Genomic DNA, 25,846 nt, shown 5'->3' with positions numbered 1-25,846 from the left:
TTTCATTAATTTCTCCAGCGTGGGTCCCCCTCTTGCAAAGTATGCAGTCCTTTGAGATGGATACTTTTTGAGACTGTGTTTAGGGGTAGTAAATTGTTCTGCCTGTATAAGATTGTTTCTCCTATGAATGTTGAATTTTAGCATTGCTGTATTTTAAAGCAGGGAGCAGATACTGAGGAGTATAAATGTTCTGTCTTTACATGGCTGTTATCATCTTTCATACTTCAGCAAGCAGTCAGCCAAAGTAGTTTTGCTGAGCAGACAGATACTGAATATATGTAGCTAAAACTACTGAATTTCTGTGGTGGAAAATTTTGCCCAGCTCATTGTGGTTTGGGAAATTTTCTATTCACAGCTTTATCTCTCAATTACCTGTTGCATTTATGTTGGAAGAGCAGTTGGCCTGGCTTTCTTGAACTCTCCTTTGGTGCTGCACCAAACCAGGTAAGGGCAGGAAGGGTAAGTAACCTTTGCTGGTGGACTGAACCCAAGGTGCCAGTGGTGCCCAGGAGATGAAGGGAAGATGAAAAACAAACTGAGATGGTTTTAGGGACAGCCAAAGGACACATGAAAATATGGGACATTTGGAAATGTTCTTACTGTGGGACACGATGCCACCAGAATGAATGAAATCTTGCTTGTGTCATTTTCTGACCTGACTGCAAATTAGACATTCCCATCATATGTTCTTTCAATGTAAGAGCTAGTCTGTAAAAGCAAAGGCTTTGCCTCATGCCTGAAATTTGCCTAAGCTTAGTGTATTGTTCCCAATTTCTATCATAGACTAAGTCAAGACTGCCTAGATACTCTAAAAAGGATGTTTTTTCTTTAAAGTAGAGCATCTCAGAAATGGTTTGAATGAATATAGGTTTCTACTTTCCCTGTGTCTTTGATCGAGCCTTTGTGCTTATGCAGAGATTTGATTCTCCCTTCTTTTATTGATCTCTTAAACATTTCAGCATTAAAATAAATCTATTTATTATTGGAATCCAGATAGCTACTTAATGTTTTACAGTTTAAGAATTCTTGAGTAACAGCAACAGTAACAACAACCACTAGTCTGACAATTCATTGAATTGGAAGCAAAGATTTGATTCAATTATACTGCAGTATTAGGATTGTTCTCATCTACTAAGTCATCAGCAAAAACTTCATGGGATACCATCAACTCAGAAATTACAGTCAAGTAGCATTTGTTTTCAGAAGAAAATATTGAGATTCAGGTCATTGAAAAAGTCATAATACAGAACTAGGAAACATAAGCAAAAATGGCAACTAGAGCAACATTCTTTATTAGCTTACCCAGTAGAACTATTTTAAGACTGCTTAAAATATTTTTATCAGATGTTTTAAAACTAAACAAGTGGGTATAGTTTTCACTCCAAATACTTATATTTTTGTCTGAATTGAAGTGAAAGAAGCATGAGTTCCAAAACACAGAAGGTAAGAAAATCACGGTGACAAATTCATGTAATTACACAAATTATCTATACAAGACTTTGAAGTCCACATTCTCCAAATTAAGCAAAGAAATGAAGCCATCACCACATCCTCTGTATTTAAACCAATGTTTTTAAGATTAATTAAAATTTTTCTTTCAGTTTTCACAGAGAAAGTGAACCTTAGGAAGAAATCTGAAGGAAAAATAATAATAAATCTTAAGGATTGTCTCGCAGGAGACATTTCATGCATAAGTAACAGGAAAAGAAAGTGGAAATGTTTGCAAGAGTTATAAACACTTCCACTGACATTTCAACTGACCTTGCTGCGAAGTTGGAGGGGAAGAGATTTATGAAAAGCTGATAGGAAAAATTTTGTGAAGAGATATAAGATGCTTGGATGTAAAACAAAACTCAGACTTTTTTGGTGCAAGTTAATGATATAAATCAATCATTCAGGGAGGATAGCATTACTTTCATACCCACACAATTACCTACCTTATAAAAGTTGAAAATATTTGCATAGAAACACATTCTGACAAAGAATTCCTAATTGAATAAATTAAAGAATTAACATCTGTGAATAACAGATCTCTTCTACCATCTATTCCTTCTGAATGCAGAAGCAAATTTTTGAAAGGTAGAGTTAAACAAAATTTCTTTTGCAAAGTTCACTTAGTTCTATTAAATTGTATTCCTATTTCAGTAGTAAAAAGTGATGTCACTAAGAGATAATAGTTCAGTGGCAAAGACCAGAACAACATAATCACCATGACAATAAATGTGTTGATATGATAATGCAATAATAGAGAAAGGGAACTTGTACCTCTGAAAACAGTACAGCTCCTACGTAATTTGTTCTGTGTTTTGTTAGGGCTCTTTAGTGTTGAAAGACCACCCTCCTGCTGTAGCTGCACTCCGTCCCTAGACCTGGTGTATGCATGGTAGCCCCCCTGAGTGACGTGTGACTTCAAAAACAGTGCTTGAGCCCACATTTTTACAAAGTTGATTTGTCTTAAGTGTTGCAAAGCAAAATTCCATTGCACTCTTTATTTTGATGATTCTTGCAAGATTTTACTGTTCCAAATACTGAGAACAACTTATCACAGTGTGATAGTATTTGGAAGGTGTGGTTGAAAGATGAAGTAAAATTGTAGTACAGGGGGATAAATCATGTGACAACAAAGAGCTAAAGTTGTAACTTTTGGAGAATGTAGCAGACCAAATATGTACAGATTAGGGAAAAGATTAAAAATCTCTTGCAAGTTAGGATTCATTACGTCAAAGTAGATCTTATGTTTCTAGTGTGTCTAGGCAGGTGAATCTTAAAATTCTTTGCTACCTCAAACAGGACACTGGTGGGAGAATGTGAAAGTGTTAAATACTGTACTCGCTTTCCATGTGTGTTGCAGCTAATGAAGTCTGAATAAATTAATTGAAAACTAAAACAGTATGAAGTCTATTTGATTAAAGTTTAGGAAGATTTTTTCAACAACAACCCTGCATTAAAAGTTTATCTTCCTCATGAAAAAGACAGTCTTTCTTCTAAAAGTGTCTGAGCATAACAGAACAGATGACACCACTGCAGCCTGCACAATATCTCATATGTAGAAAAACATGGATAGAATTTCCTCTGAAGTTTTAACTCTAACATCCAGCTACTTCTCATCTTTAATGAGTGAAGATGTCAGTAATGGAAAGAAAGAAAGGAACCTGCTTTTTAAATCTGGATTGGTAGAAGAATTTTGAGGACTAGTGCATTCAAACATTTGAATTTCACTTCAGTAATCCAATTAGGAAGCCACAATCTGCACTATATCTAGGTCCTAATAAGAAACATTCTTGATATAGCCTGTTATAGATGGATATTTCTTTCAGATCCGTGAACATTTAAGTCCAGAGAGCTCTGCTATCCCAGTAATGTCCTGACTTCCATCTTTTGTAAACAGAGGCTCTCATTGGTAACTTTAAGAATATGTTTTGCAAGCTTCTACCTGTTGGCATGATTTCATTTGTGTTAGCTTTAAAGGCAAATATTCTTATTTGCTATCTTGCCCACATATGAACGCTAGGTGACAATGACCTTATTTCCTGCTAAGAGAGGCAAACAGATTAATGTGCCATTAGCAGCTGAGAACTTTTTCCCTAGCAGCTCTATGTTTGCACAGGACATAAGTGAAACCAAAAGTACTTCGGAGAGTGTGGGCCTGGAAGATTTACTTCTAGTGTTTACCATGGTCCTGTGATTACTGCCATCAGAAAGGGTTTCAAACTATTTAATCTACTGACATGGATCCCTGCAGGGTATTTTTTCAATTTTTTTTGAATTTTTATTTTTATTTTTTATGGCAGCAACACAGGGCCTGATGACAAATCATGGTATGCAGGGGCTAAAGTGTATGGAGAATGTGCACGGAAAGATAAGAGATCATTTAATTAGTACTACAAGGGCTGTTTCTTCATAGCACAGTTCAAAGGATCTTTAGCCAAAAGGGTCTAAATTCTTACACCTCTATTTTTAAGAAACATTTTTTGTTAAATATGTCTGAAAAAAGCAAATGTATTTTAAAAGGTAACATTCATCTGTCTTACCTAGAAGTGGATAAAGTTGCTTGAAATTGAATTAAATGGGAAAGCTGAAAAAATTTAAACGAATATATTTTCTTTTGTACTAAGACAAGAATCTCAAAAGTATAGCAAAGCTGCAACAAATTATTTCAGTACTACTTATCTGGCTAACGCAAGAAAAAAATGAAACCATCCTGTGTTATTTTCTCACACCTTGATATGCCTGTTAGCAGCAGTTATATTTGCATCTTTCACTGAAACCCTATCAGACAAAGCAAGGTGTATTTTCTCTGGGGACTATCTTCATTCCATCACGCACAAGGCCTTCACAGCACAACCTTGCAGCAAGCTGCTGACCTATCTGCTGCTGCTCTTTTTGACTGCAGGAGTAGTGAAAGTCTGGAAAGACAGTACAAGTGCTACAGCATTATATTTGGAACATTATAAATAAGCAAAAGGAAATGAGTACGATTTCTATGAGTACGATTGCCAGAAGGCCCTCAGTTCATATTATGACTTTGGATTCAGAGTGGCTATCTTAGCAGAAAATTGTGGTCAGCATTTGAGGTGGCACAAAGGAAAGAAGGGATATATTTCAACACATACAACTGGGCATGTGTGAAGAAATTTCATGATAGACCTAACTGAAGTCACTTAATAGCTCAGATAAGGAAGATACCTTCGGGACAGCTGCACAAAACTACTGCACTTCGAATGAAAATAAAGTTGATTATAATTTATGCAATTGAGAGAAGAAGAGAATAGCAAACTGCCTTGGAGATTTCCTGTTTGCTAAAGGCATTCTTAAAATATACTTAGATTCAATATCAGCCTGCAGATGGATTAAGGTAGGACATTTGGAAATAAAACCTAACATGTTTTCAGGTGGACAAGACACAACCATTATTCTCTGCTTTATTCATACCCATACTCCATCAATGTTACTCCAGATATTTACTGGTGTCAGCTGACCTAAGAACTAAGCCTCCATGTTCAGCAAAAAAGGAACAGAAAGAGATACATTGAGGAAGACACCAAGCAGATGAAATTTGGTAATCAGAATTTTTTTCAGCTGGATCAGTAATAATTCAGCCCTTGATTTGAGCCTGGCCCATTGCAGAGCTCTTAATGTCACAGCAGTGCTGTAGGTAGCTTCCAAGTGATGCAGACAGAAATTTGCTAACTCTTCTATGCTTCACAGACAAATTACTCAACACAAATGAAATCTATTCTTCTGAGAATTTACAGTCGCCCATTTGCTTGAAATGTGTGCCCATATTTGTTTGCTATGGTATCAGAAACAACTTTCCAAATGCTGGTAATGGAGACCTGTTACCTCAGTATTTTTTTTTTTTTTGTATTCAAAAATTTATTCAGAGAAAAGGTACTTCCTAAGAAACTGTACCTCATTCAGTTAGTATGAAATCTAATGAAAACAATCTTTTTACAAGACAGATCCTCTGCTACTAGTGTGTATTTGGTTAACATTTTCTTTAATTACTAGCAGAAGATGACTAATACTTCAGCAATATGCCAAATACATATTTTCCTGGTTTATCAAGATAAAGGGATTAGAGAGCACAGCTTTCCATATTGAGTTTACTCAGCTGTCCTAATGTGCTAGCGCTAGTTACAAAGATAATTGTGTATAGTTTTTAGGTTAGTAAACATTTTTTTCCTTCTTACTTTTTCATACCAACACAGTCTGTGTCTATGTAACCTTGCTGCTTCCTCAAGAAACTGACATATTACAGGAACAGTGGATGGTGCTGCGTCCTACAGTTGTCCTGATCTATGTGTGAAGTCCAGAGGCTGACACCAGTCAGAAGACACTTGCCTTGCAGAGTAGGCACAAAGCTACAAGCACTGTGGCTGCTGCATGGTCCAGTACCTAGACAAGCTCATCTACAGACTTACAGTCTCTTGGAAGATCTGCAACAGCTCTTTATAGTACTGCTGTACTTCTCTCATCAAGGTGAGGAGTAAGCCTCAACTACACCCATAACATATTTGTAGGACTTTTATCTTGGTTTAGATCTACAGACTTCAGCTCAAAGATAGTGATCTAGGTTATATTTTCTGCCTGACTCTACAGATGTGCAGTGCAAGTCTACAAAAATCAAAGGCCTTTTTCTCTTGAAATTATTTTATCATTTGTTGAAAACTTTTTTCCCAGTGAAGTTTTTTCAAGTGATTTTTTTCCTCAAAACATTTTCTAAACTGTTATAGTTCATTAAAACCATAATATTCTAATATTCTATCTAGAAACAGTTTCAATTAATAATTCTCAGCCATTTCACGCATACTCGGACTCACAAAAACACATATATGCTCAGATGTCCTTAAAGGAGAGCACTATTTATACCATCATATTAATACTCTACAATACTAACGTACTTGTCCTTGTCCTAAATAAAATTAATGCTAGAATAGCTTTCTACTGCCAGAGCACTTTCAGATGGCCTTAATTAAAAAAACTTGAGTCTGCATGAATATCTATCCATAATGATGTCTCCATTTTATTCCTAATTATAAGCTCATTAATATCAAAGACAATTGTAAGAAACCCAGATGAGACTATATCATTTGGGATTTTAAAATTGAAGGCACTTGCCCTGCCAACTCAAAATCACTTATTCAAAAACTTCTGTAGGTGTTGTGTGAAATAATTATACTACAGCAAGAATTGATGTGCTGCTTTATGTAGGCTGCATGTGATTTTTCATCCTTTCTGTTAGTTTATAGCACTGAAAAGTAACTTAAGCCACAGAGTAACCAGAAACATCAAAGAAGAGAGGAACTGGAAGAGATCTGAATTAATTCATTCTCAAAAGCACTGCACATTTTCAGCATTATTAGTGCATGGGTGTTGGAAGGGGTTTGCAAAAGGATGAGCAGAAAGGATAGTATTGGAGCTGTGAGATCTTCCAGCATCTCCTCCAGAAGAGATTTTGCACATCTGTGTAATTTTTGAACAGATACTATATAAACGCAAAATCTCAGTAGTGGCTAAGAAAAAACAAGAGAGCCATTTATTTATCTTGAATGCTGAGGTATGAATAATATGAATATTATCATTTGAATCTGGAAGTGAAAGGATATCCACAAAGGAATGGGTGCTAATGATGTCCCTTTGTTCTGAAATGTATAATATGACTTTCTCTAAGTTCCTTGCCAGCTGGTTATAATTCACTTAATTAAAAAAATTCACAGCAGTTTTAAGCTTTATTACTTATCACAATGACAAATATTGGTAAAATTATTTAGAATCTAGGAATAATCATAAAATCAGTGTTTATTTGAATGTATAGGTACAACGGTGATATCAATTAGATGGAAACTGAGATTTTCTTTTCAAGCTGCTCCTGAACAAGGGCTATGGTCATCATGATGATCATTTTTTCAGTCATGGAGTCATAAAATCTCTCAAGTTGAATGAAACCCATAATGATCATTGAGTTCAACTCCTCATTTGTCACAGAACAACCTAAATGTAAATCACAAGAGTAAGAGCATCGTACTTCATAATTCTGGAACTCTGATAGGCCTGGTGCTATGTGCACTTCCCTGGGGAGCCTGTTCCACCTTCTCAGTGAAGAATTTTTTCCTAATCTCCAATCTGAACTTTCCCTAATGGAGCTTCATTCCATTTTCTTGTGTCTTATCACTGATCATCAAAGGGAGGAGATGAGCACCTTCCCCTCTGCTGCCTCCCATGAGGAAGGTTTACACTACGATGGGGTCACTCAGTCTTCTCCTCCCCAGGCTGAACAAGGCAGGTGACCTCAGTCATTCCTCCAAAATTTTAGGCCTCAAGATTTTTCACCATCTTGAACACCCTTCTCTGGACACACTCTAATGATTTGCTGTCCTCCTTACACTGCAGCACCCAGAACTGCCCCCAGCACTGGAGGTGGGGCTGCCCCAGAGCAGAGCAGAGCAGGACAATCCCCTCCCTTGCCTGGCTGTGATGCTGTGCCTGATGCACCCAGCACACGGGTGGCCATCCTGGCTGCCAGGGCACTGCTGATTCATGTCCAACTTGTAATCAACCCAGACACACAGATCTCTTTCTGCAGAGCTGAAATCTCTTCTCCTCCAGTTTGAATGTACAATCAGGATTACTCTGTCCCAGGTGGAGATTCTGGCACTTGCTCTTGAATTTCACATGGTTGGTGATGGGCCAGATCTCTAGTCTATCCAGATTTCTCTGTAATGCCTCTCTACCTTTGGAGGAGTCAGCTTTCTACCATTCGCAAACTCACTTAAGATACACTTGATTCCTTTATCCAGCGACTTTATGAAAACATTAAAGAGCACTGGCCCTAAAGTTGAGCACAGGGAAATCCCACATGTGTAGCCACTATAACTGGTTAAACCCAACCCATCATCCAGTTTCTTATCCAAAATGTTATGGACTTGTTTAGCATCGTGATGGACATTTTGTCCACAATGACGCTGTGTGACACAGTGTAAAATTTTGCTAAAATTCAAAAATCCCGTATAAACTACTACTTTATCCATGACCACTAAGATGCAGCTCTGTAAATCTAGCAAGGAGATTAAAAATGAAAACCTTCTTTTTCCTATGGGATATTAATTTAAATTACTTCATCTTCAGAAATAATTAACTTCAAAATCACCTACAGGCCAAAGTCACACATGTAGTATGCAATGATCATCTTCAACTGGGAGGTCTTGGTAGCAAAAATACATTTAGTTATCTAAAAGTGTCTTTGAGTAGTTTTAGATACTTTGTGAGCTCCTATTTAATAGATCAAAATTGAACTCCACACAATTCCGAAAGAAGATTTTATCCTTGAAATGACACACTGAGATGGATATTTCTACTGCTCAACAGACTGAAATCCATTGATCAGTAGTGTAGAAAAATTTTGTTTCGTGCTGCCATAAATCTCACTGGAATTAACAACAGCTAACCTTCCATATGGTATGAAATTGCCAGATGTGCAACTATTTTAGATTCAGGAGCTGTTAAGTGGGATGAGTAACACAGAAAGACAATAAAACCTGCAACACCAACAGTCTTCACTCCTGTAAGTCTATCAGAAATGGTTATCTGTCCTAGCATTTTTTTGAATACACCACACTATTATTCATGACCTCTAACTGTACAAATGTTGTAAGGAGGAGCCATAAGCCTCAATGGAATGTTTTGACTGGCCAAACTGAGTCCTCAAAAAACTCTTAAGATCCATGAATTTTTATTAATGTGCAGGGCCTCACATAAAGTAATTTAAGATATACTCAAGTCATTTAAGATATTCTCAGTCTTGCATCTCAGCCCAAGCTGGCTTTCATGTTTCAGAATACAGAAGAATGATATTTAAAAAGGAACAACTGGGCTGCACTGATCTTGTTTTTTTGGGCACCATATTTTAATTCAACATCTTTTATATAATTCAAAGCCTAGAAAATCCTCTGTAAAGCAACAATCTTTGTTCTTGTGTATGACACAAATACAAAACCAGCTCCCTCTCTTCCCCAAGCTATTTTTTTCCGAAAGCTTTCTATGCTTTTCCATTTGATTTCCTCGTTCCACATCCAACTGGTTCAAAAACATTGTAATAATATGGCTCAGAAATTCCACCAGTTTTTTAAATGAAACTAGGAGAAGAAAATAATGCAGCAGTGACCAGTCCTCTGTCTTTTACTGAAGCAGCTGCTGTTGGGTATAAGATTCACAGAGGTTAAAATGAATATCTTTTCAGGGGTGTTTTTTGGAAAGGGAAAAGAGCAATGACTATAGGTTTCCTTACTCCATATAATTATAAATACACAGAACTGAGTCATAGATTTAAAGAAAATATCTCACCCTAGCAGATGATACAAAGTGGTGAAAAGTGTTCAGTGTTTCCAAAATATTGTCTTTTCAGGCTGAGCAAAAATAAAAATTATTTGCTGTTTTCTTCCTTTCCTGAGGTTATCATAACTTCATGATTATAAGTAGTTATATACCATAATTGGATGAGATAACAGACTAGAATAAAACAACAATCACCCAAAATTCCATTTTCCGCTTTCTTCAAAACACAAACTGTGGCTTCAGTTATTAAAGGAGCACTTCATTAGTGAATATTAAAAGAATGACCAATTCAGAAGCATCATTATAAATTCTAGGTAGCCTCTTCCCCATGTAAAACTGTCTGAGCTTAGCTCAACAGCTTTATACCCTTCTTTTCTGTTACTTTAGGCCTTTATGCCATGACAGAAGGACTGAATATTTCAGCTTAATACTGAGGACAGAACCAATTTGCTGCGAGGACATCCCCCACATCTTATTTGCACCTGTGATCAGGTTTGTTATTTCATGCACCTCTTTATTTTTTTTTTCTTAGGATTTAAGTATCCGACCTAACACTGATCATATCATCATGATTTTACTTTGATTGCTGTCATTGCTGAACCCAGGCTTGTCAAATCAAACTTTCACAGATTATATAAGTAAATGTCCATTTTACTTTAGGGTGTCAGGGTGTATCTCTAGTATCTTGTTTTATTTGAAAAAGAGCCTGGCCAAAGAGCTAGTCAAAGTCTGATATCTCAAAAGCCAGAGAAATATCTTTAACAGAACAGAGAGAATCATCCTTGTCTTTGGTGCAAATGTGCATTCATGTCTCTCCTGCCTCAGGGCGAGCTAAGTGTGAGCAAGTTTGTGTTGAAATGCATGAAGGTCTGTATGACTTCAGCACTGCAAAATGTGAAACTGCCTCGTACTCACAACCCTTGAGACTCCTGTGCCTCTTGCAGGTGGACAGCTAAAGCCTGGACTAATTGTGGATATGGGAACCACATCTGTTGTGCTGAATGGCCATGTTGTCAGATGTCACTACCACTGCTGAATAGAGGCACAGCTTCCTGAAATAACATTGTGGTTTTTGAAGACAGCTGAGGCCTTGCAGACTAGTTTCACTTCCAACTAAATCTTCTGCTAGGTAAGAAGATGAAAAGGAGCTTGTTCCACTGAAGTAAATGCAGCTTGCTAGTGGTACTGCTGGAAGCTGCAATGCTGTGAATCAAACTTCAATTCATTTCCTCAATCAAGGAGTTTTGCCAGTGTCTGTTACTTGAGAACAAAATGTATGATCAGATTCATACTAAATAGTAACAATTCTTTGTTCACTGTCAGGATTTCCCTAGGTTTATGAGTTTTCCATCAGCTTTGATGCATCTGGTATAGTTTCTTGCACCCAGACAGGACTTCCTCAGATAGTTTTAGGTACAAAACCAGTTTTTTTTTTTAATTATCAACATTGGATATCTTAGATTAGAACCCTGGATTTTCCTTCCTTCTTTACTATGTAAACAGAGTGCAAGTAAAAAGCCCTTTTCACTTGCACTCAGGTTCCTGTACTCTCAAAGGCAGCAATATCACACAGTACACATAAGGCACACGAAGATTTAATGTGACAGGATGACTCATATACATGAAGTCAGTCAGGTAAAGGATAATTGTTTGCTCAATAGATTATGTTACTTTTTCAATTTCTGTCACTCTAGCATTCCTAGACGTGCATGGGGTTTTTATTTTTTACTCCATCATAGAAAATCTTTACTTTTAATAGGGTCATTTAAACATAATCATTTGTGCTAGAAGAAAAAAAAAATTAGAAAATGTTATCCCATCTTCAATCAGTCAGTATCATACAAAGCATACACTTCGGAAGTAGAAACAGAAAAATACAGGGCACTTTTTAAAGTGCATAGATGCACTATAGTGCAATGATAATGACAATTTTGACAAATTTTGAGCCTCCAGGTTTTTGCCTCAGCTTCTGGAATCTAGTCCGAGAAACCAAGCCCCCCATTATAGACATAAGTTCAAAATGTCGTGTTTAGGAACTGTGAGCTCTAAAATACAGAAACAAAGACAAACCAAAAAAAGCATAAATGATAAAAGGAAAAAACCAGAAATATTATTTTTATAGAATTTTGAGACTAAATCATGTTAGATTTGTGATTTACACTCTGATTACTGAGGTTTGAATATCTGCCGTTGCTTATCCAGTGGCAGCTCGAGACATGTTGGTAACTGGTAATGGGATATGGTGGAGAATAAATAGCAGAGAATTGTTGTGCTGTCTGTACATGTATAAAAATAAAAGCTTTTTCTGCAGAAGACTGATAGATGAGAATGACACAGATTAAGTCTCAGCGTTGTAATTCAGAACTTTTCTGCCCAAATTCCATTTTCAGTGTTTGGGGCCTCTGACAATCACCTGGGAAAGGAAAGCTGCATATTTTAATTTTTGTCCAATACCTGACAGAGAAGAACACAGAGTTAATAAAGGGCCTTATTAAATGGTTGTTTTGAGTCAATGATTCAGAGAGCCTCATTCTGCATTCTGCTTGAAGGTCTTCATGAACTGAAAAAAACTTAAGAAAAGTATTGTATAAAAGAAAGAATTGGTAGGCAGTTAGCCACTCTGTGGGGATCTTTAATTAAATAAAATGAAATAAAAATAAATACAATACTCTTATGGAGAGAGGATAAATTAACTCCGGGCTACACAGAATAGATAGCGTTACAAATAATACTAAAAGAATCTATATGAGCTGCAAAACCTTTGACCAGTGTAGCTGAGCACCAGACATGCGTGGTGCTGGATGGCTAGGCAATTCCTGTGTGAATTAGGACATTTCGTAATAACTTCCATATAAAATAATGAACTGGGACTTTGAGTAATGATGCAGAAAAATGATGCCAAATCTTTTGCCAGTTGGTGTTGTTTGAATTTTCAGAACTAAAGTGCCATGTTTATTTCATTTACAAAAAAAATTTAAGCCACATATTTAATCAAATAGTGCTCTTGCCTGCTACTGTGAGAACAGATTTTTGCAGAATCACAGAGTCATTTGGAAGGAAGCTGACCCATTTTCATATGGATTATTTTAGTGCATATATATTTATAACTTTTGAGTAAGTCACTGATAATTTGGAAATTAAAATGACTAATTTGTTAAAGATTATTTCAATTCATGTTTAAGGAAAGGCAGATTACGTATGTACAATTAGAGATTATCATGCTTAAGTGACTTTAAAGTCCAGTCTTCTACCCAAATGCAAAAAAGGCTTTGGAGAGTCTACAGATAAAGGTTCATTATCAATCAATGTTCAGTTTTGTGTCTGAAAAGGTAACAAGCTGAGATTTTACAACAGACTATTTGTCGATTCTCACAATTCACTACCTCTGAAATGCAGAATAAAAACCATGAAATCTACAAAATTCTGGGACTCCCTCTATTTCAAAGATGTCCCGTCTGAAATCAGCCAGAGTGGGAAGGTCGCTTTTATCCTTAATGAAATTAAAATTTTAGACAACCACTATGACATCTGAGACAGAACCATGAGAACATCATATAAAAAATGAGCACTGGCAACAGATGTTTCTTCTGTGAAGCTTTGACTCAAATTCTTGTATTAGAACTTATCATTAATGGAGAAAATGCATTATATCTATCAAGACAGCAGTGAACATAGTAGGTCCTTCCATACCAGCATCTGTACTTTCTCTTCAATATGTATGCATTTTATATATGCATCACTTGGCTGCCAGTTTTGTTCACAATCAGGAGACTTAATGCCTGACTCAGTTAAGATAGTTGATCAATATTTGCTTTGCTGTTTTTGTGAAAAGGAATTATGCTGGTAAATTTTCATTATTGCCGTTGATTGGTATATATTTACTGTCAGCAAAAGTGGGTGGTTCTTTCTTTAACAATGTAGTATCTGACTTTGCCTGAACTGACTGACACATGGATAAGTTTTCTTTTAAGAAATATTAATTCTAGCTAATTTGGCTTATTTTCTGCATGGTCACAACATCCAAATACTGATACTGAGTCTGGAAAAATCTCACAAACAGGCATATATGAGATGAAGTTAGCATCAGGCAGATGTTTAGAGAGTGGAACTTGGAGTTTGATCAACACTTTACTGATTTCTGAGCTATCAGCTGCACAGAATAGGATTTCAGTAGTTGCAGAGTGTTCCTATCTGCTTAGCACATAAATAAGCGTACTGTCAGGACTCAGTGACCTGAAATTCTCACTGTAAGGGAAAAGAAACAGTCCAAACCTTCCAACTTATTCACAAATATGAAGAGAAGAAAATAAGGAGTAAACACTCTTTGCTTCCCTCTGCCTCCCCTGGGACTGAAAGGGTATGTTCTGTTTGAACATTTATCCTTCTTTTTTAATACATACTGCCATATGAATCACTGACTTCACATGGGGTAGGATGAAGGACAAAAAGGCACAGAGGAGAGAGTAATGGTGTTCTGAACTCAGACCAGAAATCCTTCTGATCAGTTCCAAACATCAGTTTGGTTGATGGCTTGGAATGGCAGCGCATCCTTGAAAAAGCACGGGTGAGGTGGATGCAAAGCAGATTAGGTGTATCAGCCTCTGATCCACTTCCCAATGCCTGGCTAGCAAGCATGTCCTCTGCATCACTTCACACAGTCTGGTGGGGCTGGTGGGAGGACCTTCTGGTTGAGAATTTCTGCTGTATGAAGCAGCTTTCCCAAATCTGTCTTCTTAACTGACTCATCATTTTGAGCAAGAGTTCTTCCTTCCTTTTAATGACTCTCTTGTTTAATGACTATCTGTATTATTAACTTTTTTAGCAGTGCAAGAGTTTTTTGTTTTTAGTTATGGAAGTAAATCATAATACCCCTGGACAACAAAACCTAGTTGTTGTATGTGACATTTCAGTCATGCTCAAACTCTATCTGACTGAGTGGCTTTTAGCACTTACAACACTGTAAAAGGACCTGATGATGAAAGGACCAAGTCCAGCTTGGCACATTTGTTGTACCTACACAGCAGTGTCTGACTTGTAAAACCCAACTCTACCATATCTCACAAGGATGACTCAACAGGAGCCATGAAATTTTTCCAAGATCTTGGGAAAGAAAAGTTTGCTTTTATTCTTCCTTTTCATTCCTTGAAAAGCCCTCTAAATGTGAAAAATATTGGAACAAATATAAACAGCAAAAGTTCTCTTTCTGAATAAATAACAAGCCTTTATAACAAAACTTGTAACACAAATAACTGAAGCTTATATAATTGCTCCAGAAACCCTCAACCTATTTTGAAATATACATTTCAAATTCACGGAGTCTCAAAACTGGGTAAGTGGGTTAACACTGAGGTTGCTATTTCAATAATACACAAACCTAAGTGGAAATGGGAAAAAATGAGCAAGACACAGTTCAAACAAACTTCTATTTCCAAGGAGTATCTTATATTTAGGTATTTATAGGAATTTTCTTGGGGAGTTTTACGTATGACCTTCTTTGCAGAAAAGCAAATCTTTGACGTTTTAATTCACAAAATTTTTAGACAGTGGCTGTTCAGTCAGAGCATTTGCCATGCATTCAGAAACTGTTTTTAGATGGATGTAAGCATGTGGACTTGCTAGTTTGAGGTATAATGAATGAAACAGACTAGTCATGAGTAACAGAGACCCAAAAATCCAATCTACCACCTTGATTTGACTTTGTTCTTATGTGTGATTCATAGCTTTTCCAGCTAGGAAGTGACAACTTTGTTCCTTTCTCTCAACTTTTAAATTACACTTGCACAATGTTAAGTATGAAGTCACATCCTCACACTGTATGAAGTGTGGCAGTCAGTTCTTGGTAGTACAAGGACTTTAACAGAGACAATTTCAATTAAGATAGCATTGGAGGTCAGCCCTTCACATTTCCATTCCATTCCATTCCATTCCATTCCATTCCATTCCATTCCATTCCATTCCAACAGTCCATTCCTCCGTAGGGTAATATTGGTACATAGTCTATAAACTTTTCCTTCTATCATATTATACTTGAATCATACCGTAAACATACCAAGAGGAATATCTGTTCCCTACCATTAATTTCAGAAGAAATGCAAAAAAAATCTCATACACATTTCAGTAACTGTTATATGAAAAATGATCTGGAAATATACACCTTTATTTGCATGAAATTATATGTGCCATTTAAGAAAATGACGAATACATCATTCTCATCTCTGATTCAGACCCTATTTCTCCAAACACATGCTATAGTACTTGAAATATGTTTATCATTAAGTTTGCAAGACACTGATGAATAAATATTTCCATACCTATCTTCAGCCTGATTGTCATGAGACTCCAAAATCTCTTTAGACCACAAGTGAAACTGGAATGTTTTAAGGCAAATGGAAAAAAGGAGTGCGAAGAAAGCAAGTACATGACTCTTTCAAATTATGAAGAATAAACAAGTCTCAAAACAACCATGCTATTAGGGTTTGTTTTCTCTAGTTGAAGTGTAAGAAATTAAATGTCTAATGCAAACAAGCCATTCATTATTTGGTAATGACGGATAGAGCAGCTTTTGATTCTCAGACAGTGAAGTAAAGCCAGAATCAAATCACATTAAGAATGACAGCTTCAGCAAAAGGTAGGTATTGCTAGTGCACAAACTGCCAAGATCTCAATACATTTCCTTTTCTAAAACCTTATATTATCTTAATAAATACAAAAATACCTTAAGTAATATTCACAAGTATCCACACTTTTGATGAACTATGTATTAGTGTATAGTAATGATGTAGTAGCACATGGAAGCTTCTTCATATTTAAAACAAAAAAATAATGTAGAAGCAAAGTGAAATTAACAGAATATGTAATGAAGAAGTGTATTCACAGCAATTTGAAAAAAAAAATGCAAAGTTTTACAATGGTTCTGTATGTAGGCAAATGATAGGGAGGCAAAAGACATGAGAAGAGAGAATTTCAGCAATCTCTTTCTCAAATATTTACTCAGGCCTTCTCTCAGAGCACCTTGTGGGAAAGACAAGGGACAAAGTGATTGTCCCTCTGTGCTTGTCACTGGTGAGGCCACACCTTGAGTGCTGGTTTAGGTTCTGGGCCCCTCAGTACAGGAAGGACATTGAGGGGCTGGAATGAGTCCAGGGAAGGGTGAAGGAGCTGATTAAGGGTCCAGAGGTAATTCTTAGGACGAGCAGCTGAGGGAATTGGGGGTGCTCAGCCTGGAGAAAAGGAGGCTCAGGGGTGACCTCATTACTCTCTACAACTGCCTGAAAAGAGATTGCAGGAGGTAGGGTTGGCCCCTTCTTCCGGGCAACTACTAGCAAAACAAGAGGAATTGGCCTCAAGCTGGCCAGGAGCAGTTCATGTTAGACATCAGTAAGAATTTCTTCACTGAAAGAGTGATTAGGCATTGGAATAGACTGCCCAGAAAAGAAGTGGTGATACCATCTCTGGGAGTGTGAAAGAATTGATTGGGTGTCACACTTGGTGTCATGGTTTAGCAGGCATGATGATGTTTGATCAAAGATTGGACACAATGACTTTGGAGGTCTTTTCCAACCTTAATGATTCTATGATCATTAATATCAATAACAAATATTCAAGGAGCATATGGAAATTTTAGATCAAAGCTGGGAGAAAAGCCTATCTCCCTTGCATGGAACAGGCAGGTCTCTTGAAAGATGTGTAACCAGATGCCATTATACTGAAACACTATAAAAGGAAATCATGGATTTATGAGGACTAGCAAAATCCAATGATTTTGAAACCTATCAAAGCCACTTCTGCTCAGTGTCATCTGTTTGAAAGCAGAGGATGATTATAATTTATTCAGTCTATCATTAATAGACTGAATATGCTAAAGAATAGAATCAGAGGGTGTGTTTTATGCCATCTGATGAGGTCAGAGAAGAAAAATCCCAGCTAATGACTTCATTGTCATCAACAAGACTTGTTACCATCTATGAATTAAGTCATATCTAGTTTTTACAAGAAATGAAATTATGGGAAGATAATTTATGTAGATTATCTCTGTTTCAATAAAAGTACTTTGTCTGGGAAAGGGATGGCCTAAAAATTCTCTAGCAACTTGTTAATGACTTTGTATCATTACTGAATGTTACCTTAGAGCAAATCCTCAAAACATTGGTTTTCTGTACCTGCTGAGAAAGATTGCTCGAAATTCATCTGCATAGGGTCTCAATGGGCCATAATTAAAAGCCTACCAGTTGTGTGTTTCTCTACTATGTAAAGCCATTCTCTTTAGAGCTCTTGACTGAAAGGACCAAGTTCCCTGCAACTGGATCCTAAGCATTTCACCCGCTGGGCTACCTATTCTGTTTTCACTTTACAATCTTGACGCTCTCTTGGCAATGCTTGAGGAGTCTTTGCCAAACTGGCCATGAAATGCTGCTCCTTGCTGGCAGCTGCAATGGCTGCTGGTGTCTGTGAAGGTCATTAGGGCAGGATGTAGCTCCAACGCAGAGCAGCAGATCAGCGCAGAGAACCATGTTTTTTTCTTGGTGAACTCATCTAACCTTCAGATGCTATTAGTTTTTTTCTGGTTTCTTCAGGAGGTATCCAAGACCCTGGCAAACTACAGCTCACTCACATTAATCACAGGTATACTTCTGATATTGCTGCCAGCAGCAAATGAGACACAATACGGGGCTAGATAGATCCTGCCTAACCTGATGTGGCAGCTGTATCTGCTGCACTACAAGGTGACCTTGTACACTCAGTGTCTACTGGTTTAAATTTCACTGAGAGGTTGACCTGTGCTTTCTAAGAAAAGCATTTACACCCACAGATTCCTCAAGTGTCATTTAAGTGCCTCACTTTCATAAGAATTATCGATTTAGTGGGAATTACTTAGTCCCAGAAGAAATAAAAATGAGGTAATGCATAATACCTATACGACAAAAGAAAACATCTATATGCATTACATTAAGAATGGTTAGCTTTAAAAAACCCACCATCAGGAAAAGCACTTCCTTGCCGTAATGGCAAAAAAATTATAAAGTTGATATGTGGAATTTGTGACTTTAAGTGACCTTCTGCTTTGCTCTGAAACCTCTGACTAAACCAGTCATGCAATAAGCACCAACCCTCTTTGTTCTGAAAGTCTCTCACAGCACTTAAAACACAGGCAGGGCTTTTTTCCTGCTTTGTCGAATGCAGAAAAAAGTGCAGAGAAGAACAGTGGTGCAAAATGCTTTGAGACAACACAGAAGCAGGGAGACACTGAGAGCCTGCTCCGAAAAACCTTGACAGTGTATCGGTAAGGGGAAGAAATAATTCCAGCTGCATTTACCGCAGCCACTAGGTGTCCCTGCTAACCTGCAGCGTCAGTGGAGGGTTCAAGTCCTGCTGGAAGATACAAACACACTTCATAAACCTGTCCAAAAAAAAAACCGCACTACCAAATCCGGCGGCATCATCTGCCCAGCTGTGCATCACTTCATCGTACTGTCCATTACTTTTACCTTGCAGGCTTTCAGGGATGCAATGCTTGCAGGCAAGGTCAGTCAGTACTAGTCAACTGCACAGTTTCTTGTTCATTAAATAAACCAGGTATGTCCTTGGCAAATGTGTTTTGAGACTGGAATCTTTCTGAGACCACACAATTCTCAATCGAAAGCCAGGAAGTTTTCAGTGGTGTCTGTTGCATTCGGTGCATTAAAATGAATTATGCAGCATTATTGAAAAGGGCACAGATGCTGTTCCTTTAGTACCGACTAAAACAAATATATTAAGGGGCCATTTTTTTAATGCTCCATTTTTTCAGTTTTGTTATATGAAAGCATGTGATTTGATTTAAAATCTCATTTCTGGGAAGGGACAGTTTTTGCAATAAATCATATGCAGATTTAGGGCTGTTCAAGCAAAGGTAAGATATTGCAGCATGTTATTTTGTAAAAGCTTATATCACATGCAAATAAATAAGATGCTTATTATTAACATTACTGGGAACAGTGCTCACCCAGTGTTGCACTTCCAACCTTAATTATTCCATGATTCTATGCTTCTTCTAATACCGAAACAAAAAGGATACTTTTTTGAATATAGTCTCAATTCATGCATTAGCAGTTAACTCCCTCTAACTTGCTTTCTACAAATTAGAGCTTCACAAATCCAAATATTTTGTTCACAGGTTGCTTTGTCTTTTTTACTATAAGAAAGGACTGCTTTCTTCTCTAGGAAAGAAAAAAAAAAAAACCCAAAAGCCTATCCTTCCTCTTGTCCCCTTCAAACAGAAAAAGAGCCCCAGGCACTTTTTAAAATCTTCTCTATTTTTTCTGATCCCCAAAATGCCCATGCATGATGGTACCTCACTGAAATTGCAATCTGACTGTATCCTACTTATATGAGCTGGGATTTCTACAAGCTGCAGTGCTTCCCTCTGGGATACATCACTATTTTTTCCTAAAAAGACAGTTTATTTCACAAGAATAAAACAATTATGTTACACTCTAATAGGAATAATTCTGCCAGAAAGATAAAGCTGCAAAAAAAACCAAAAAACAAAAAAAACCCCCACAAAATCCACAAACCCAAAAGACCAAAAAAAGGCTAATATTTAGTAGCTTGCTGAAAATATAATTACAGAACATTTTAAAATACACGTATGCTATTTACAGTGCAAATTATGTTCAGGTTTCTTTTTTTTACTGAAAATACTTCAATGGTAGATTTTTGGGGGTTTTTTTTTGATCCCACTTTTTTATGGTCATTGGTTTTAAAGTTTCAGGTGTGTGACACCAGGCTTCAGAAGATAATCTGATCATTTTTCCTCACTAGTGATGATTCTTACTTTTACACTGCAATTCATTACTAGAAAAACCTTCCCATTTTCACTAGCAATTTTTTTTCACAGTCAGTTTATGTGGAAATTCTGAAGAAATTCAGTGTGACTTTTACAAGATTCAATGACTGACTTCTTTTAAAACATGAGAGCTCTTTAAATCTCCAAGATAGTACAGCTTAATTCGGTGGCTATAAAAGCAAAAAAAACACATTAGATTTTTACTCACTACTGTTGGTTGCCCCTCTTGGCCTTCTCTAATATATGTACAAGAGTTAAAAGCAATGGAGATAAATGCTTAATGAATGCTATCAAGTTTTCAATATTGACTTTAAGCAACAGATGGTTCTTAGGCAAAATAGGAGTAATGAAATATTTAAGAAATCACTATTATTTATGAAAAATTTCAACCATTACCCACTTAGGTAGATGGTGATTAATTTAGAGGTGAGGACAGTTGTATTGTTCTGGTCCTGATGAATATTTATAACACTCTAAGATACTGCACACAATACATTTATGTTAGAAGGAAACATCCTTATGCAGCTGCCTTACCATTGGCCAGGGCTGTCCTCTGAGTTCATTGCTGACATTCATACACTGCTAATCCTTTAAAATGAATATTTTAACTGCAATACTATCAAATGCAAGCGAAGTTCAGGTCGGAATGCTTAGTAAGAATAATACAAACGATAAAGAATAGGATGAAATCTCAGCACATGGTTGAGCACAAGAGCTAACAAGGCCTCACATGTCATCAGTGTAGCATGTGTCTACAAAATAAAAAGGAGTCCTGGGAATCAACTTTAACATTGTAAAGAAAACTCTTAGCCTTGACACAAAGGAATTGTTTTGCAAACATCAGGCTCAGAACCCTTTTTTTTTTTTTTACTTTTCCCTTTCCTTCCTTTTGTTTTGCTGTTCCAATCAATCACAGTAAGACATGACTGACAACTCCTCAGTGATGCTGTGTTTCAAAGATCACTCAGATTTCTAGGGTCTTCACTGGACCAGCTCTGCGGGAAGAGACCAAGATATAGGGAAGGGCAGGCCAGTTTCTGCAGGAGGCAATCCTTCTGCAAGAATAAAGCTGTATAATAAGAAGCAATAGGATGCAACAGGAGAATAAAATAACAAAGAGTAGAGTTGAAGGGGGAAATAGAATAGAAGCAAAAACAGTAACACAGGACAGTTTATGACTCAATAATAGAGGAGCTGGAGAAAAAGAGAGCCAGTGAAAAGGATGTGTGTTCTCCTAAAATGCAAAAAGAGAAAGAAAGATATAAAATATGAAAGAGACTGTACTTTTCCAGGTTCAAGACTTTGTTTATTACCCTGTTAGACAAGCCACTGCTGTTCTATATAACTTGATAATAACCCCTGAATTAAGTAGGACTTACCACCTTAGCTAAATCAAAAAAAAAAAAAAAAAAAAAAAATCTAAAAGCAGATTGTTTGTGATTGAGACAAAAAGATAGAATCCCATAGCAAGGCCACCGGGATGTGCAGAAAAGTTTTAAGGCTCAGGCTGGGATTTGGAAAGTTCAGGCATATACCTGGCCTCTGCCACTGATGCTCAACTCAGGTAAGAGTCATTCTCAGGTCCTGGTCTTGCATTATTCTCAGTTCTTCAACACAGCCTTCCTCTCACCACTTTCCTTGTTTGTGTAATTGATCTGTAAGCCATTTGGGAACTGACAGCCTCTTGCCATAGGAGCATGAACTGCTGACAGCCTTTTACCTCTCAGTCAAGTCTTAACTGCTGCCTCTTCACAAACCCGTAACTCACATAAAAATCTCTTTTGATTTTCTCTCTGCTCAGCAGGTTGCACCCTGCCCCTGGCAATGGCTGTAGACTGGTACCATGGTCGCTTGTGTTTGTGTGTGTGTGAGCGCGTGTGCAATACCATCTGCACTGCTGTCTCCAACTCCCTGTGTGCAAAGGCATCATGTTGCCCTGTGTGCAGATGACTACCAGCATCTCCTCCCTGTTTGGTTCTGAGGGCCCCGGATCTCCCCTCTTTCATGTGGTGTGGGCAGAACAGACCAGGTGCAGCCAGCTGAGAGTTAGGGAAGAAATGGCTGACTGCACTGGAGTGTGGCACAAGGAGGAGACATGGCCCTCCCTCGTGCAGCAAGTTTCCCCACGGCTCAGCTCCTGTGTGTGGGGTCATGGCCACTGGCTAACTAAGAAGTGTGAAAGAAAGATCCCTTTCTTATCCCTAGATAATTTACCTTTCAAGAAATGTTTCACTTCCTTTATTTATGCAACAACTCCTTTGGTATTAGTACCGTGAAAAGCAAAGGGTGTTGGCATTTGCAAAATGCAACTTAAATCATAGAATCATAAAACATCCTGAGCTGGAAGGGACCCATCAGGATTATTGAGTCCAGCTCCTACACAAGACACCCCAAAGAGTCACCCCATGTGCCTGAGAGCATTGTCCAAATGCTTTTTGACCCCTGTCAGGCTTGGTGCTGTGACCACTTCCTTAGGAAGCCTTTTCTGGTGCCCAAACACCCACTGGGTGAAAAATCTTTCTATTTCATTGGGTGAAAAATCTTTTTCTAATATCCAACCTAAACCTCTTCAGGCCATTCCTTCACATTTTGTCACCACTTGTGTGGTGGTTTAGACTGGAAATGAGATTTCTGGGATGCTGTAGTCACTACACTCAAGCCACCAATAGATGCTCAGATTTTAAAATTAGCATTTAGTACCGCCACTGAAAACTAGATCCGCCTCTGAGAAAAACATGGGGGTTAAAAACCACAGCTGTGCCCCCGGGAGGGTCTCTTTAGACTTCCATCGGGAAAAGGTTTGGATCTCTCCCCCTGTCCCAACTGCCGGCTGGGTGGAGGGAGGGGAAAAGCCACGCGGCCAGGAGGTAGGCCCAGCCCAAGGATGCAAGGGTGGAGGAGCACCAAGAGACATCGGGCAGCCCCCCCCAGGGAAGAGAGAGAGAGAGAGAGAGAGAGAGAGAGAGAGAGAGCCGGCGTCTGAATGTGATAGCGGTGCTGGCCCGGGAGGAGAAGCGGGGGGAGTGCTGCGAGAAAGTGCTGAAGTGCCCGGCAGGGCAGTGTGGGAGTTCCAGAGCTCTGGGACAGGCAGAGACTGAAATTTTTAACCCTTTTCTTGCATGATTGAGACTTTGCAAATGCTGATCGTCCTAGAGCTGAATAAGAAGAGAGATAAGAGATGAGATAACAAGAGATAGGCCCGAGGGAAGTAAAGAAGACTCTTGAGTGAGTCGAGAGATGACAAAGTGGCCTTTTAGCTAGACTTTTCTTGTGTAGCCATAGACTGAGGGGATGAAAGCTGTGGTGCACTTAGAAGCATTCTTAATGGGAAAATGAGGAATGCAGCAAATATTTTTTGTTTAGATTAAAAATATTTTGCGTTGTTTCTACCCCTGTTGACTTCAGCATAACAGAAATTAACCCATGGAAGAGGCTTGTCAGCCTCTTCCATGCACAGTGTGTCACCATCATTCACTTTCTATTAAAACTACTACAACTTGTGCACTGGATTCAGCTCCTATTATGTCTTTGCTGCAAATCATGAACTCGGTGGCCTCAGAGTCACACCAAGAAACCTGCTTCTGTTGATACTTGCTTCTGTTGATAAGCAAGTATCACTGACATGAAAGGAGATAAGCATAAGACAGAAGGACAGTGCCATTCACCTGAAGTGTTATCAATTATGTAAGGGTAGTTACTTCTGAGAAGAAATATGTAGGAAGTTCAATTACTTGAACATATTTATCTGACATAATAAGATAAATTAAATTAAATACAAATTTAAATGCAATTAAATACATAAAAAAAGAAATGAAGTCATTAGCACATTTTCATGAGCTTTAATAATAAATTTCTTCTGGATTTCTGAAAACAGTGTCAAGTGATAGATTTTAAAATGGGGTTGAAATAGCAGCAGTCTGACCACATGGAACAGAAGGCTAATAAAAGGGTTGGATAGGGAAAAAAAGATGTGAAAAGAAATCCATGTGCAGGAGGGAAAGAATGCACACAAAATTAAATGTCTTATACACCTAATAGAGGAGAGAAGAGAAGAGAAGAGAAGAGAAGAGAAGAGAAGAGAAGAGAAGAGAAGAGAAGAGAAGAGAAGAGAAGAGAAGAGAAGAGAAGAGAAGAGCAAGCTAGAAAGTTTATACTGTTGTACTTAGGGATTTGGATTTTATCAAAGCTATGTCAAAGTTCAGTGCAGGAAGATTTTTAAGATGAAATTAAAATGTATAGTTAATGTAGGAGAAGCTGTTGCACAGGTACTGGTCTATGTACACTTTCTTCCTGTTCAAAATATTTTACTTTCCTGTGTTCATCTTAATGAGATCTGCAGTGAGAAGTCACAGTATTTCTAGATGTGATAACTGAGCACATTCTATCTTGAACCCCTTGTCCTTTCAGAATGGAAACACCAATGCTGAATTATAAACGCCTGCCTCTGACAGCAAATAAATGAGGCAAAAAGAAAGCAAACAAAAAAGCCCCACAAACAGTTTTCCAGTAGTTAACTTGAAAGCTAAGGAAGTCCTGGAAAATTGTTCTGCTACAATATCACACTAATGATGAGTGAACACACTAAATATCATCACAGTTGAGGCATCAACAATTACTTCTACCTATCTGGCCTGATAGGTGAATCCAATCTCCTGGCAGTAAGAATGGTCAAGATATGAAAAATTGACATCTGCCTATTTCCATTTACAGGACTGGTGCAGACATACAGAACTTCTCTGCAGCCACTTGCTTCCTTGAGAGACCCCCTTCAGTAAGAATATTTTGAGTAGTTGAGAAAACTGATTATACCTTTGATTGCAGGTAATGATTTGTTGTCATTAGCTAAATGATTCTTCTCAAAATGAACTGCCAGAAAATCTCCATCCCAGGGAGCAGTTTCTCATAAGCAAGGTCAGCAGACCTGAACAAGTACAGGCATGTGTGAGGGCATATGAACAAGGTGAGCTATCATCCCAGTATCATATATGGCTGTCACATATGCTGGTCTTAGCTTTAGTAGCATGCCTTTTGTTTCAAACCTGTTTCTCTGACACTTTCATTAATTTATTTAGTTTCATAAGCCAAGAATAATAGAAAGAATATATATATATTATAGCTATATATATATATAGATATAGATGCAAATAGATAGGTATAGATTTAGATACAAGTCAGGTATATATGTAA

At 37.6% G+C, this 25,846-nt stretch overlaps 2 protein-coding genes and 1 long non-coding RNA gene across 5 annotated transcripts in view; 1 reads left to right on the top strand and 2 right to left on the bottom strand.

Moving 5' to 3' along the window:
* Window positions 1–25,846, bottom strand: part of LINGO2 (leucine rich repeat and Ig domain containing 2) — a 525,499-nt gene that overhangs the window by 16,214 nt on the left and 483,439 nt on the right. The gene's annotated exons all lie outside the window — the stretch shown is intronic.
* Window positions 1–25,846, bottom strand: part of C9orf72 (C9orf72-SMCR8 complex subunit) — a 238,783-nt gene that overhangs the window by 140,844 nt on the left and 72,093 nt on the right. The window lies entirely within an intron of this gene.
* LOC113459838 (uncharacterized) lies at window positions 350–11,870 on the top strand. Its single transcript, XR_003381408.2, has 4 exons — window positions 350–444; window positions 5,762–5,982; window positions 10,222–10,326; window positions 10,779–11,870. It is a non-coding gene; the product is annotated as an uncharacterized LOC113459838 (long non-coding RNA).

The sequence above is a fragment of the Zonotrichia albicollis genome, chromosome Z, assembly GCF_047830755.1.
Source record: "Zonotrichia albicollis isolate bZonAlb1 chromosome Z, bZonAlb1.hap1, whole genome shotgun sequence".
Lineage (NCBI taxonomy): Eukaryota > Metazoa > Chordata > Aves > Passeriformes > Passerellidae > Zonotrichia > Zonotrichia albicollis.
Note: the sequence above shows the minus strand (reverse complement) of the source record. Positions and strands in the feature narration are given on the sequence as shown.